This window comes from Camelus ferus, chromosome 10 (genome assembly GCF_009834535.1).
Source record: "Camelus ferus isolate YT-003-E chromosome 10, BCGSAC_Cfer_1.0, whole genome shotgun sequence".
Classification (NCBI taxonomy): Eukaryota; Metazoa; Chordata; class Mammalia; order Artiodactyla; family Camelidae; genus Camelus; species Camelus ferus.
In genome coordinates, this window is record NC_045705.1 from 51,566,753 (window position 1) to 51,581,589 (window position 14,837).

Here is a 14,837-nt window from a genome sequence, read left to right on the forward strand (position 1 = left end):
TTTTGGGCTTGGTAAAATAATCTCTTCCACTGTACAGTGCTTTATGCTGTAAAAAGCAATTTCACATTACAGAAGCAGTGTCTGAGCTCCTAAAAACTATGGCAGGCGCTTTAGGTGTATTATCCCCTTTTAACCCTCATACCAACCCTATGAGTTAGGTCTTAATACCTCCCACTTTACAGATAATAAAATGTAGGTTCAGAGGAAGGATGTCATTGGCCAGAATGATAAAGGTGATAAGTGGGACCCTGGTTTGTCTTTACACTAATTTCCTCCCAATATTCCCTGGGACATAAGCCACTTCAGTGTCAAGGAAAGGGTATTAGGCAGAAAGGGGGAAATGGAATTGCACATATAACTCCCCAGGAGGTGTGTATTATCCCCCTGTATTCACGTGTGGACCTCCCCCTTGGAGCAGCTCCATAAGGAGAGTAATAATTACTATGTTCATGTCCCCACAACAAGCCAGGCACAGTGCCAAGTGTGTTCTCATGCATCATTTCATTTCATCCCTATCTACTTCTGTGAAGAAGATATTATTATCCCATTTTACAGCAGAGGAAATTATAGCTCAGAGAGATTAAATGGGTCTATTTTATGTCACAGAGGACCCAAGGGCCGAGATTCAAACTCAGTTCCATCTGACTTCAAAGCTTCGTGGTACCCTGTGAAGTTGCCAAAGGCCAACTGAGTCGGGGCAGCTTGGGAATTCTAGGCAGAATTCTGGAGCTGCCTCTTTATCTGCTCCTATCCAACTGCCCATGTTCCCCAAACATTCTTCTGGGCCTTTGCACATTCTACTCCTCTGCCAAAAATGCCCTTCCCTACAGAGTCTACCTGGAAAGTTCCTACTCACTTTTCGAGACCTAGTTCAAATGTCATTTCTCCTATGGTGGCTTCTCAGCTGGCCTCCTCGCTAAACTTATATGCACATCCTCCTGCCAAGCCCACTGTCCTTCCTCTGAGCCCCACCACACACGCGCACACACACACGCACACATACGTTCACCCTGTGGTTCTTTATAGAACAATACCCATCCCGCTGCGTGGTGTCAAGAACTGTGAAGGGGCTGAGATTTTCCCTGCCAGCAAGCTAACGTGCTGTCCTCCACGTGCTCGGATGCTGGCAGAAGACACAGATTTTGTCTTCACCCTGCCTCCAGCATATCTAACAGGGACTTGCCTGTGGTAGGCGCCCCAGCAATGACTGCTGAATGACTGAAAGAATGAGTTCAAAGGAAGGCTCAAGGTCCAAATCTTTGAGGCTTTGTGGCATCATTGGCACATCTGTGTGGAAGTGAAGAAGGAAAGGGCAGTGAGGAGAAAGACATGCACAGCAACAGTGGATGGAGGCTGCAGATTCGGGAATGTTCCCGCACACAGACTAGTTAGAGGGCCATGTGTCTATGGGTAAGCACTGAAATTCCTAGCTAGAAACTCAGGAATCCCTGTGTATTCTTTAAAACACACACACGCGCACACACACACACACACACACACACACACACACGGCTTACTCTGTGCCAAACATAGGCTTGAAGAGCTTTTGGCACATTGACTATGGTCATTTTCATAGCCTTTGTGACTGCCTGGGGGAACTGAGTCAAATGTGGCAGGAGTGACCCTCCATGGCCTCAGAGGCCATGTGAGAAAAGGTCATGCAGCTTTGCCAGTTTCTCTTGGGAAGCTTTGGAGCCTTTTGCCAGTAAGAAGTCCAACTACCCTGAGGCCACCAAGCGCACAGAGCACAGAGAAAGAGAGATGCCTGAAAAAACCCCTATTGTTTCAGATCCAGCTGCTGCGGTGCTCCCAGCCCCGACTTCAGACTGAGAGGAAGCTCCAGGGTGACCCCAGCTCCCTGCTGCCACCATGAGAGAAATTGGGAAGGGACTGTCCCGTGGAACCCTGTCTGCTCCCAGATTTCGAAGCAAAATAAATGACTCTTACTGTTTTCTACACCACTTTATTGAGATACCACTGACATACCAAAAGTGTAAATTCTTCATGTACACAGCTTGACACGTCCGGAAATAAGTATATACCTGTGAAACCGCCATCACAATCTACACATAAATGTCTCCATCGCTTTCCAAAGCTTCCTCCCACCCTCATTATTGTTATCATTAGTGCGTAGTAAAAACACAACATAACACCTACCTTCCTAACAAACTTTTCAGTGTACAGTAGTGTTAACTGTAGGCTAAAGCTACTCAGTAGATGCCTAGGGTTTATCCATCTCGTAAAGTTGGTGTGTGTCCTTTGACTAATGCCTCCCTGCTTCCTCCAGCCGCCAGCCTCTGGCAGCCGTCACTCTAGTCTCTGCTTTCATGAGTTTGACTGTTTTAGACTCCTCATACAGGTGGTTTCGTGGAACATTTGTCTTTCTGTCTTGGCTTATTTCATTTAGCGTAACATCCTCCAGGTTTATCCGTGTCGTTCCAAATTGCAAATCCACTCAGCGTTATCTTTTTGAGATTTATGGAATCTCAATACGTGTATCTGTAGTTCATCCACTTTAATTGCAGAATGGCATTTCATTTCATGAATAAACCACCATTTATACAGCACAGTTACGTAAACAACCTAATGAGGGACAATGTGGTGATTTCCACTTTTCCTCTATTCTTACCAGTGCTGTAATAGACAACCTGGTACACACCTCCTTGCCCACAAGTGTGTGAACTTATCTAGGGTATGTTCTTAGGAGTGAAGTAGCTGGTCCAAGGGCAAAAGTGTGATTAATTATCTTCTGTTCACCCTTCCAGATACCACCCTCCACCCTTCTCATTCCTGCTCTGGATCCCAGGAAGCTGAATTACGTGGACTAATCAGCAGGCCCCCTTGCCTTCTGCCTCCTGTTGCGTTTGGCCAGTGAAGAAGACTAATGAGAAATTGGAGAGGGGTGGAAAGTGAGGTCAAGGTATTTGTTCCCCCAGATCCCTCCCCTGTGGGATTGCAGCCGGCTGGCTAGAGGTCACAGGCTGCCTTCTCCTCAAAGCCATCTCTGTCTCCAGATTCCAATAACCACTCCCTTTCAGGCCTGGGGATGGTAAGTTCCCACTAAGACTAGTTCCTGGGCACTACACTATTCCTTGTCCTTTTCCTGCACCATGTCCTTAAGTTTCTAAATAGCCCCATCATTAAACTCTCCTCAGATTATCGAGTTGGAGTGTGCTACCTCTTTCCAGCCAGGACACTGGCTGATACAACATGCAGCTTCAATTTTACAATCTGTAAACTGTTCCCTCAAGTGGCTGCATTAATTTGCACCCTCACGGATTTGTGTACAGGGTCCTACTGCCCCCCTTTCTCTCCAAAACTTGATGTGATTTGCTTTACAATGTTTGCCAATGAGGACGGCCCAGAGCATCTTGCTACGTGTTTATTGGTCTATAAGTTTCTTCATCTATAAGTTGCTTGCTTGTATTCTTTTCCTGATTTTCTGGCTTTTTCTTTTTCTTACCAATTTAAATGAGTCTTATTGATATACTGAATTTTTTCAATTTTTACTTTTATTTTATTTTTTATTGAAGTATAGCTGATTAACAATGTTGTGTTAATTCTGGTGTACAGCATAGGGATTCAGTTATACATGTATATTCCTCTTTATATTCTTTTTCATTATAGGTTATTACAAGATACTGAATATAGTTCCCTGTTTTATACAGTGTGACCTTGTTGTTTGTCTGTTTTATATATAGTGGTTAGTATCTACAATCTCAAACTCGCAATTTATCCCTCTCCACCCCCTTTGCCCTCTGGTAACCATGAGTTTGTTTTCTATGTCTGTGATGATATACTGAATGTTAATTCAACTTGGACTGAAGAAAATCTCCCAATCTAGGTCTTGTCATTGCATTTGACTTATGGTATGGCTTTCAGTTTTAAGATGGTCAACCTTGGCAATCTTTTTCTGGTTTTGCTTTTTCTAATTTATATAAAATATTGCTACCTAACCAAAAAGCCTCGAAGATACTCTCTTGTATTTTCTTCCAAAAGTATCATAGTTTTGCTTTTCCATTTGTATCTTTAGCCTATCTGGAATATATTTTTGCATTTGGTGAAAGGTGGGGATGTAACTTTATTTTCCTATGTAAATAACTAATTGATTTATTGGTGGTCTCTCCTATCCTCACCAGTTTATTATGCCACATCGGCCGTGTACGCGGGGCTGCTTCTGGGCTCTCCTGTTGGTCTGCTTTTCTATCCCTCTCCCAATAACACATGGTTTTTTATAAAAAGTCTGGATATCTAGTCACGTAATCTATAGCTCCCCCACCAAACCTGCTTCTTCTCCTAAATTACCTTCGGTCTACTTTCGCATGTGCCTTTTGGGGCTTTGATACTCTGTATCAGATCATGATGATTTTCTTCTGTTTCTAATTTTCTAATAATTTTAATAATGGCAACAATAAATTGGTAATTTATATTATAAATAATAGGTACTCTATTCTATATAATCGTAAATGATTTATAAATACATTCATAGGATACTTTTCTGCATTAAGAAAATCATATGAATTTTCTTTTAATTTGTCAATGAGGTGAATTACACCAAAAAATTCTCTCATATTGAACATTTGTATTCCAGAGATAAACCCGACCTGGGTGTAGTATCTTTCTTAATACAACTGGTTTACCCAGGATTTGTGCATCTGTGTTAATAAGAGAGGTTACTCCATAATCTGTTTGTTTTCTCCTTGTCTGTTTTTTGTTAACTAGCTCACAATGGTAACTTTCTCTCTTTGTGTATTATCTGAATTAGTTTCAGAGGGATTATATGATTTTTGAAGACTTCCTAGAACTCTCCTGTAAAAACATCTACGCCCAGTAGATTTGAATTAGATTATAAATTATTATTCTAGTTCGTTTCAGTTACAGGCCGCGTCAAGTATCCCGATTCTTGCTGAGTCACTTTTGGCATCATGCATTTTTCTAATTAACTATTTCACCAAAGTTTTCAAAAGCATTTTGTAGAGGAGCAGCTCTGCCACGGCTGCACGATGACCTTGTACATTTCCATGCGGGCCGTATAGGCAAGGCTTCCCCAGGGTCTGACCCCTATCTCTGCACAACACCCTGGCATCCTCCCAGGAACATGGATGGCCAAGATAGGCAGTCTTATGAGGAACCATCCCCTTCACTATCTTGCAGAACACACCCTATTTTGTGAGAGGTTGCTGTGAGACAAGTTTTGCTGAATGAATGAAACTCAGACCTTCCATCTTCAAATCCAGTAGGCTTCCCTCGGTCCCATGCTACCTCCCTGTCATCACAGGAAGGACCGAGCCCACCTGGAGTATCTCACACCACCCAACAGCTCCTGAATCCCTGATCCTCCTCCAAGGTCAGGGTCTAGCTGGGGCTTTTGTCTGGGGGGCAGGGATTAAGGCCATATGCATTGCTGTGTCCCTCTGTAGGCTGGGCCCAGCATCTGGCACAGGGCCAGGCACATCCCAGATGCTCAGAAAGCCTGGGTGATGGAAATGGATTGGCTTTTTGACTTGAGGAGCCTCAGACACGGAACAGTGCTGACTCGAAAAACCATGGCTCCCGCAGTGACTCATACATCAGGACCCTTTAATTGGGAATTATGGAAATGTGCTGCCTGGAGCTGTCTTAATTAAGAACAACCTGATCTTGATTGCAGCCTCTGAGAGGACTCTCCTCCACATTCTCCCCTCTCCTTTTCTCCTTGACACCTAGAGGCAGAATCCGGCTGCCTTTGACAAGGCTTTCCTTCTCCCAATCACACTGCTGACAGGCTTGGTTTGGAAACAGCTGAGCTAGCTGGGGATGGCCGCCTTCAGCCAGCATGAGGCTCCCTGGCGGGCAGCCTAAATCAGTAGTTAATAGAGACCTTGCTGCACCCGTGCTGCCCTAGCTCTTGGGAAAGGCTGGGGCTGAGGCTGGAAATAGGCTGAGGACAATCAGATTGGATGTTCTTCCCGGCATCCACTCTCCCCACCCCTATCCAGAGCTAATGTATCCTGGGGCCTGTATCCTAACCAGAGAATAAGGAGGGACTCCCTCTAGCCCCACTACCTCTCAGCTCCAGCCCTCAACATTACGGCAGAATGGACCTGAATCTCCCGAAAGAGGAAGGGGCCACATACAAGGGGGCCACAACAGAGGACTGGACTGTAGGAGGGCCTGGCTTCCCAAGCCGAGTTCCAAACCCTGGCCCAGAACCAGACACCACCTGACAGCTTCCTGTCAGCCCCGATCCCCTTACCCGGCCTCTGCCAGGGGTCTCCATCACCAAGCTTGGTCCATGTGTTACATCTTCATTCAATGAACATTTACTGATGTGCGAGGTCTTGACACTCTGTGGTTCCTTTCTTCCCCAACCCTCTCTCCAAACACACACACACACACACACACACACACACTATAATTTTAAAGTCAAGTATTTATTGAACTAATAAGAATTTTCAAAGAAGCTTTATCACCAGTTATGACTCACCTTTTAGTTGGTGGCTTTAGGTTTCTTTAGTCCTTTGCTTCTCCAGGGAGTAATTAATAAAGTGTAAACAATACTTAAATCACTTGGGAGCTCACTATGTAAAAGTTTTAGGGGTAAGCTTCTTATAATGATGTGGCCACTCCTTAAATCCTCTGTGGGCAAAACCTTTCCAAACAGGGGGAGCCTTGAATAGAAGTTCTATTTGAATGAATAGAGCCACTTAACGTCACCTGGCAGGACAAGATGGGGAATATTATGTATCCACTGTTCTTGATACGTTCAGCTGCCCTAACTGGTTCTCAAGGGATACTGGGGCCCCTAGTCCCAGGAAACAAATCCCTCTTACCTGGAGCCCTGGCTCCATTTCTCCTACCTAACCCTTCCCAGTGGCTTCCTATTACCCAGATCAGTAATTCTCAGAGTATGGGTTGGGCCAGGAGCGTTACTATCACTGGGAACATAAAAGAGATGCAAATTCATAGGTTCCACCCCAAGCCTACTAAGTCAGAAACCCTAAGGGTAGGGCCTCAGAATCTCTGGGATTTTTACTTCTTTTTTTTTTTTTTCTTTTTTTTTGGGGGGGGGGGACAAGTAATTAGGTTTGTTTGTTTGTTTGTTTGTTTGTTTATTTATTTTTGGATGGAGGTGCTGGGGATTGAACCCAGGACCTCGTGCACCTTAAGCACACACTCTACCACTGAGCTATACCCTCCCCCTCGCAATCTCTGTTTAAGGAGCCCTCCAGGTAATTCTGAGGCATAAAGTTTGAAAACCAGATAGAGGCACACCCTTAGCAAGATCTGCGCAGCCCTCCACAGACACTGCTGGCCCACAGGAGCCTTTTTGCAAACTAGGAGAGCCTCCTCTGGGAGGATGTAGCTATAAGCACATGTTTGCCAAGTGGAGCCAGAGCTGTATTTCAGCACCTCACCGCCTTGGCAGGTGCCCTCCTAAAGCGAACAGCCCACAGTCATGCATGGAGACCCTGCCCCTGGGACCAGATCCTCCAGTCTATATCCCACCACTGGCCTCCTCATCCATATGCTCCAGCATTTTATGGCTCCCTGAACGCATCCTGGTATTTCATACTTCCTTCCTGCCTTTGCTCAAGCTATTCTCTCTACCTGGAATGCCTTTCCCCCATTTTTCCACCTAGAAAACTACCACAACCTTTTAGCCGTCAGCTTGTTCATCTCCTCTTCCAGGAAATATTTGCTGACTGCAGGAGAGTCCAATTCCATGCCTCTAGGCTCCTGTATCATGTTGTGTTCACCTCTCACATTGCCTTTGCCTGGCTGTATTTTAATTGCTGGTTTTCCTTCCATCCTCCTGTAGAGCAGGATGTATGATTCATCTTTGTAGCCCAGTGTAAAATTAATCAACAGTAACCTCAATTAAATAGAATCAGGAGACCAGAAGGGGGAGCTCTCATGCCCTGGAATGACAGCAGAGCCCAGCAGAAAGAAGACTCTTCTTTCCTGGCAAGGACTCAGCCAATGAAAAGCCCTGGACTCTTTGTTTACGTAGCCCTCTCAACTTCTTTTCCGCTCTATAAAAGAGTTCTCCTTCCTTTTATGTGTGGGGACTTGCAGGTGTCTCGCCATGGTTGTAGACACTGAAGTGCAATTCTCTGCTGATCTGGGATAAACCCATCTTTGCTGGAGAAATATCTGGTGGTCTGTTTATTTGGGGTCAACAACAGTTATCAATGAATACCTGGGATGTTCATACAATGACAAAATACCGAAGGTCAATTCTGGGAGCCAGGGTTACAGTGAAGATCACATCAGACAGCTCAACCTCATGGAGCTAATTCATAATTAAGGGAGGGAAGGGAGACTCAGGGCCCTCGCAAAATGATGGGAGGCAATTGCTTTTCTAAATGATTTGAAATGATTCAGAAGCTGCCTCAGAAGCAGGGTGACTTTCCACAGCTCTGGGAGGATGAAATCCTGTCCTTTGCAGATTTACTTGTGAAGAAAAAAAAAGCCAAGGTGAGTCCTAAGTAGAAAAACATCCCTCATAGGGAGACCTGTCAGCCCGTGGGGCTTGGTTCAGCCCCAGCCACCGAAGAGCCATCTTATAGTCCAGAATGTTCAGTGCCTTCCCCATGGCTGCTGCAGCCAGGAGTATGAACAGGGATAAAACCAGATTAGGAGGCTTGATGCCTCTCTTCCTTATAATTAAGGCTGTAATCACTGTGTCAAGTCTCAAATCAGGTTGGCATGCCCCTCCTCAATTAGCAGCTCATCTAATTATAAGACATGAATTGCAAGTTTCTGCTCACTACAGAAATGCAGCAATGGGGTTCCTTGTGGAAGCCATTTGATTTCTGGATTCATTTCTACACCCAGGGAGGAATGGGGGAATAAAATAGGAGTTCAGTTTATATGCAGAAAACATGAATTTTCTCAATGAAAAGAATAGGCTTGAAGGTAGAAGGGAGGAGGTGTTGAAGAGGATATTGTGATCAAAGGGGAAATGCACTAGGGCGAGGCAGTGGGGATGGAGAGATCCTTCTAGACAGAGAGCCATTTGAGATGTAGAACTGGATGTGGGAGAGAGGGTGAGAGGAAGCAGGAGGGAGGTTAAGGGGTCTAGTCTGGAATCTGAAGGCGCTGCAGGAATAGCTAGGACAGACATTCTGATAGACTTTATTAGCACAGTCCCCAGCCTGAGCCCAGGTCTGCGTGGGTGCACACACACGTTTACATGCACACACACAAGCTCCATCACCTTTACTGACATGACTGCTGTAAAAGCCTCCCCCTTGGAAAGCTCACCAAGCTCAAAGACCCTCTCTGTAGTCTCAGCTTCTTCAATTTCTCTCTGTAATGACAAATTGTGATCCTTTGCTCCCTGATGCCAAAGAGCCACTCCTGGGGCAAGAAAGCAGATAATGTGGCCAACAGAAAGGAGAGAAAAGAAGCTCAATTATGGTGCTTATCCATGTGCTGAGAGAGGTCAGTTCTCACATCCTCACTAAAATTTGGAATGAACTCAGACATTCAGAACAGAGATTCATCAATACATGCTTATACACTATGTGTACACATACACATAGAGAGGCTCCAACATGCAAGACACACGCACACACTCACAAATACAACATACACTGTATACGTACACACATATACAGAGGCACTACAACATGCAACACACACACAATACATGCATATACGCTATACGTGTATACATACATATAAAGACATTCCAACATGAAACACACACACGTGCACACACACACACAGGCTTCCTCACTCGCACATTCACATACAAACACAAAGAGAACATAAAAGTGCATACATAGACCCATCACACAACAAACAGGCACTCTCTGACAAATGCACATAAATACATTTATTCACTTAAAATAAAAGTTTGGAAACAATTATTAAAAAAATTAAAGCAAAAAAATAATTTGGTGCCAATTACCTGGATTTTTTTTTTTTTTCAGTAAAGACTGAATTGTTTCCTTGGAATGCCCCGCCCACAATTCTGAACCCTCTCCAGCTATAAAACACCTTATATTTGCATGGTACATTTTAGTTGTCAAAGGAAATTCACAGATGTGTTCTCCTTCACATCACACTGGGCTTTTTGGTTTGCAAGTTTTTTGTGATTTCCAAGTTCGTTTTGTGCTGGTTGCTGACTGTTAGTACGGAGCACTATCCCAGCCCCTCTGAGCTCTTCCTGTATCACCAGAAGCTGGAAAGCTAAAGACTACATTTCCCAGATTCCTGTGCGGGCAGGGTTCTAGTTTTGATTCCACCAATAAGAGACATTCCCGTGAGATTTGGAAGGTGGAAGAGGGACAGAAGCCATTCTCTATCCTCAGACCCAGGCTGGCGGCGAGGTTCTGCACGTGCAGGCAGCAGGTCCTGCGGCGGTCCCACCGCGCCCCGGGAATCACCCACGGCAGGGATCCGGGCAGCTGAGGCCACTGGTAGTGGGGGTTTTGGTAATTTTTATGACTGATTTGAAGTTGTTTTTATAGAGTTTAAGCAAAAAGTAAGGGCACATTTGTGAAGTAGCTCACAGAATTGAAGGAGATAAGGAAGTAAGCGGTTTCAGGAGCCGCCAGGAGCAGTGGTGGGCTGGGTTCCCCAGGAAGCGGACGCTTAGATGGATATTAGCGTGGAGGGCGTCTGTTCAGAAGAGCTGTGGGAGGCAAGGAAGCAGGCCTGGCCGGAGGGAGAACCCGAGGTGTGAACCTGCCGCAGTGACAGAAGCCCCAGGCCCGGGGAGAGTTCTGAAGCCGCATGATCCTCCGGTGCTGGGGCGAGGACGCCCAGCCTTTGTTTACCAGTGGTCCTGAGTGGAGCCAAGGAAGCACGGCGGTAATAACCCACAAGGCAGCTCTTCAGCTGAGGCAGTCCCTGCAGAAGACGGGCAGCTCAGCCCTTTCTGCCAACAACTCCCAGGCAGCTGGAGGTAAACAGTCCTTCCCGCCTGTTACGGACTGGAAGTGTGTACCCCCCAGAATTCATATGTTGAAGCCCTAATGCCCAGTGTGATTTTATTTGTAGGGCCTGTGAGCAGATAATTAAGGTTAAATGAGGTCACAAGGTCACCAGTCCAGTAGGGCTGGTGTCCTAATATGAAGAAGAAACACCAGATCTCTCTCTCCCCCTCCCCCACCTCCCTCTCCCTCTCTCTCCCTCTCTCTCTGCCTTGTGTAGACACAGTGAGAATGTGTCCATCTGCAAGCCAAGAAGAGAGCCCTCCCCAGAACCTGACCACGTCGGCACCTTGATCTTGGACTTTCCCATCTCCAGAACTGTAAGAAAATTAATTTCTGTTGTTTAAGCCACCCAGTCTATGGTATTTTGTTATGACAGATCAAGCTGAGTAATATAATTCCTGAAGGAGAGTGTGGGCAGAACATGACAGGGTCCAACACAGGAGCTGAACCAGGGACCCAGTTACCATCTTTCTCTCTTTCTCTCTCTTCACTCTCCCCGCCTCTGCTCTTTTCCCCCAAGTGAGAGAGATCATAGCCACCTCCAGCCCCTGTCCTTTCCACAACCATGATCCAAGAAAGAAGAGAGCTCTCTCTCAGGCTCCAGTTTGGAAAATCCCAGGGAAGGGCTCTGGTTCACCCAGACCACACCATATGCACCTTTCTAGACCAATCCTGGGGCCAGTGGAGTGGGGTAATATGACTGACTTTGCCTTTAGCCAAACAGGCTAGATTTGTTATCAAAAGGCAAAGGAGTAAATAGAGATGCTGAGCAGGGAAATAAACCAGAAAAGACATCCTTTATATTTACCAATTATTTGCTCAATCACATTTCAGTAATGCATATGGCATCCAGCAAGTCTCTTCACCTCTCTGAGCTCTGCTCTCCTCTTCTGTCCAGGGGAGATGGCGGTGGCTGCAGTGAAAATGAAGGAGAAAATGCATGTGACAGGCCTGCCTGACAAAAGGCTAGCACACAGTAAATATCCAAAAAAAAAAGGTAGCTTCCATGAAGGTCTAGACACTGCTAGAAGAAAACAGCATTTTTGCATCTCAAACTTCTGAGCCAATTTTCAAAACACGGAGGAAAAGCAAAATCCCATCAAGGGTGATTGTATGTGCCCCAGATCCAGAAGCTCTTCAAGTGACCTGGAATGTACATTTTTCAGATAGGAAAACTGAAGCCCTAAGAAGTTAATAACTAGCCCCAGATCTCCCAAAGAGAAGAGAGAGGGCCAGGATCAAGAACCCTGAACTCTAGCAATATGCCCAGGTACCCCTCAGTCAGCTGCCACTGCACCCTGCCAGTGTCCCCACATACACCCTCACCTGGGACCCTGACTCATCCCAGCCCAGGGCTGCAGCTTCCCTTTTCTTTCTCCCAGACACCCAACCTGTATGGTCAAGCTTAGGGCTGCTCAGCAAGCGTCGCTGAGATGGAATTGAAACCCCACAGGGTATCCGGAAAGCAAGTGGGATATCTGGAAGTAATAAAACTCCCGACTGCTTGTTCATTTGGCACCCAGTGGGGGTAGCACAGACTCCTCTCATCGCTCTTTCTTAAGAATCAATAAAACGTTAGTGATGCATTTAGCAGAGATCAAACAAATGAAATTAGGTTTCTTTTTAAAACTTTTAAGGAACTGATACTTTGGTGCCATTCCTAAAAGTCACTCCAGGTCACTCTGATCCAACTTTTTGGTCACTGCGTTGCAACTTTTAAAGAATGAGTCTTGGTGTACTGACTGGAAAGAGGAGTATTCTCTTGGCCAGGAGAGATGTACACAACAAGGAGGAAATACCATCATTTGCTGAGGCTTAAATGATGGATGACTTAAGTGGTGGGGGGAGTGGGTGGGGGGCAGTATTTTAGGCAGGAAGAACCAGCGTGAGCAAAGATGTGAAAAGAAAGAAACAGATTTGTTTGCAATTGGCGGGACTGGATGGGACTGGATGGGAGTTTGGGGATCATTTTGGTGAGCCTCAGAGCTGGCTGGGGTCGGGGTAGGGCTGATCACAATGGCTAGCGCTGCTCACAGGCTAAGGCAGAGGTCGTGAGGCTGTAGACAAGGGCGTTTCAGAGTCGGAAACAATAGAATTGAGAGACAAACTTGCCTTCTTTGATCTTTATAGGGGAGTGCTGGAGGAAGACAGGCCCAAGTTCAAATGTTATTACCTCCATCAACTTGCTGTGAGATTTTTTTTCTATTATTGAAGTATAGTGAATATACAATGTTGTGTTAGTTTCTGGTGTACAGCAAAGTGATTCAGTTATACATATACATATTCTTTTTCGTATTCTTTTCCAGTGTAGTTTATTACAAGATATTGAATATAGTTCCCTGTGCTATACAGTAGGTCCTTATTGTTTATCTATTTTATATATAGTAGTTAGTATCTGCTAATCCCAAGCTTCTAATTTATCCCTCCCTCCCCTGGCCCCTTTGGTAACCATAAGTTTTTTTTTTTTTTATGTCTATCAGTCTGTTTCTTTTTTGTAAATAAGTTTATTTGAATTGTATTTTAAATAAGTTATATCATATGATATTTGTCTTTCTCCGTCTGACTTACTTCACTTAATATGATAATCTCTAGGTCCATTCATGTTGCTGCAAATGGCTGAGTAGTATTCCATTGTATAAATATGCCACATCTTCTTTATCCAGTCATCTGTTGGTGGACATTTAGGTTGCTTCCATGTCTTGGCTATTGTAAATAATGCTGCTATGAACATTGGGGTGCATGGATCTTTTCAAATTAGTGTTTTCTCCAGATATATTCTCAGGAGTGGGACTGCTGGATCATGTGGTAACTTTATTTTTAGTTTTTTAAGGAACCTCCATACTGTTCTCCATAGTGACTATACCAGTTCACATTCCCACCAACAGTGTAGGAGGGTTCCCTTTTCTCCACACCCTCTCTAGCACTTACAATTTGTAGACTTTTTGATTATTGGCCATTCTGATTGGTGTGAAGTGATACCTCATATAGTTTTGGGTTTGGTGGGGGTGGGGTGGTAATTAGGTTTATTTATACACTTTTTTTTTATTTTAATGGAGGTATCAGGGATTGAACCCAGGACCTCGTGCATGCTAAGCATGTGCTCTACCTCTGAGCCATACCTTCCCCCTCTATACCTCATATAGTTTTGATTTGCATTTCTCTAATAATTAGCCATGTTGAGCATTTTTTCATATGCTTATTGGCCATCTGTATATCTTCTTTGGAGAAATGTCTGTTTAGGTCTTCTACCCATTTGTTTTTTGGGGTTTTTTTGTTATTGAGTTGTATGAACTATTTATATATTCTGGAAATTAATCCCTTGTTGGTTGCATCGTTCGCAGATACTTTCTCCCATTCTATAGGTTGTCTTTTTGTTTTGTTTATGCTTTCCTTTGCTGTGCAAAAGCTTATAAGTTTTATTAGGTCCCATTTGTTTATTTTTGTTTTTATTTCTATTGCCTCAGTAAATTGACCTAAGAAAACATTGCTACAATTTATATCAGAGAATGTTTTGCCTGTATTCTCTTCTAGGAGTTTTATGGTGTCCTGTCTTATATTTAAGTCTTTACGACAGTTTGAGTTTATTTTTGTGTGTGGTGTGAGGGGGTGTTCTAACATCATTGATTTACATGCTGCTATCCAGCTTTCCCAATACCACTTGCTGAAAAGGCTGTCTTTTCTCCATTGTATATTCTCGCCTCCTTCGTCAAAGATTAATTGACTGTAGGTGTGCGGATGTGAGATTTTAAACACATGTTTTTAACCCCTTGGTGAACCTCTGTTTTCTCAGGGGCTGGAGACAATATTACTTCTCCCCTTTGAGTTTACAAACTCAGTGCCTAACGGTACCAGGCAAGGAAAATAAATGACTTCTGAGAATAAAATAGCAAGGGATTGCATTCAAAT

General features: G+C 44.5%; 1 non-coding gene across 1 annotated transcript; it reads right to left on the reverse strand.

The window, feature by feature from the left end:
• Positions 1-7,106: 7,106 nt before the first annotated feature.
• Positions 7,107-7,178, reverse strand: TRNAL-AAG. Its single transcript has one exon. It is a non-coding gene; the product is annotated as a tRNA-Leu (tRNA).
• Positions 7,179-14,837: the final 7,659 nt, after the last annotated feature.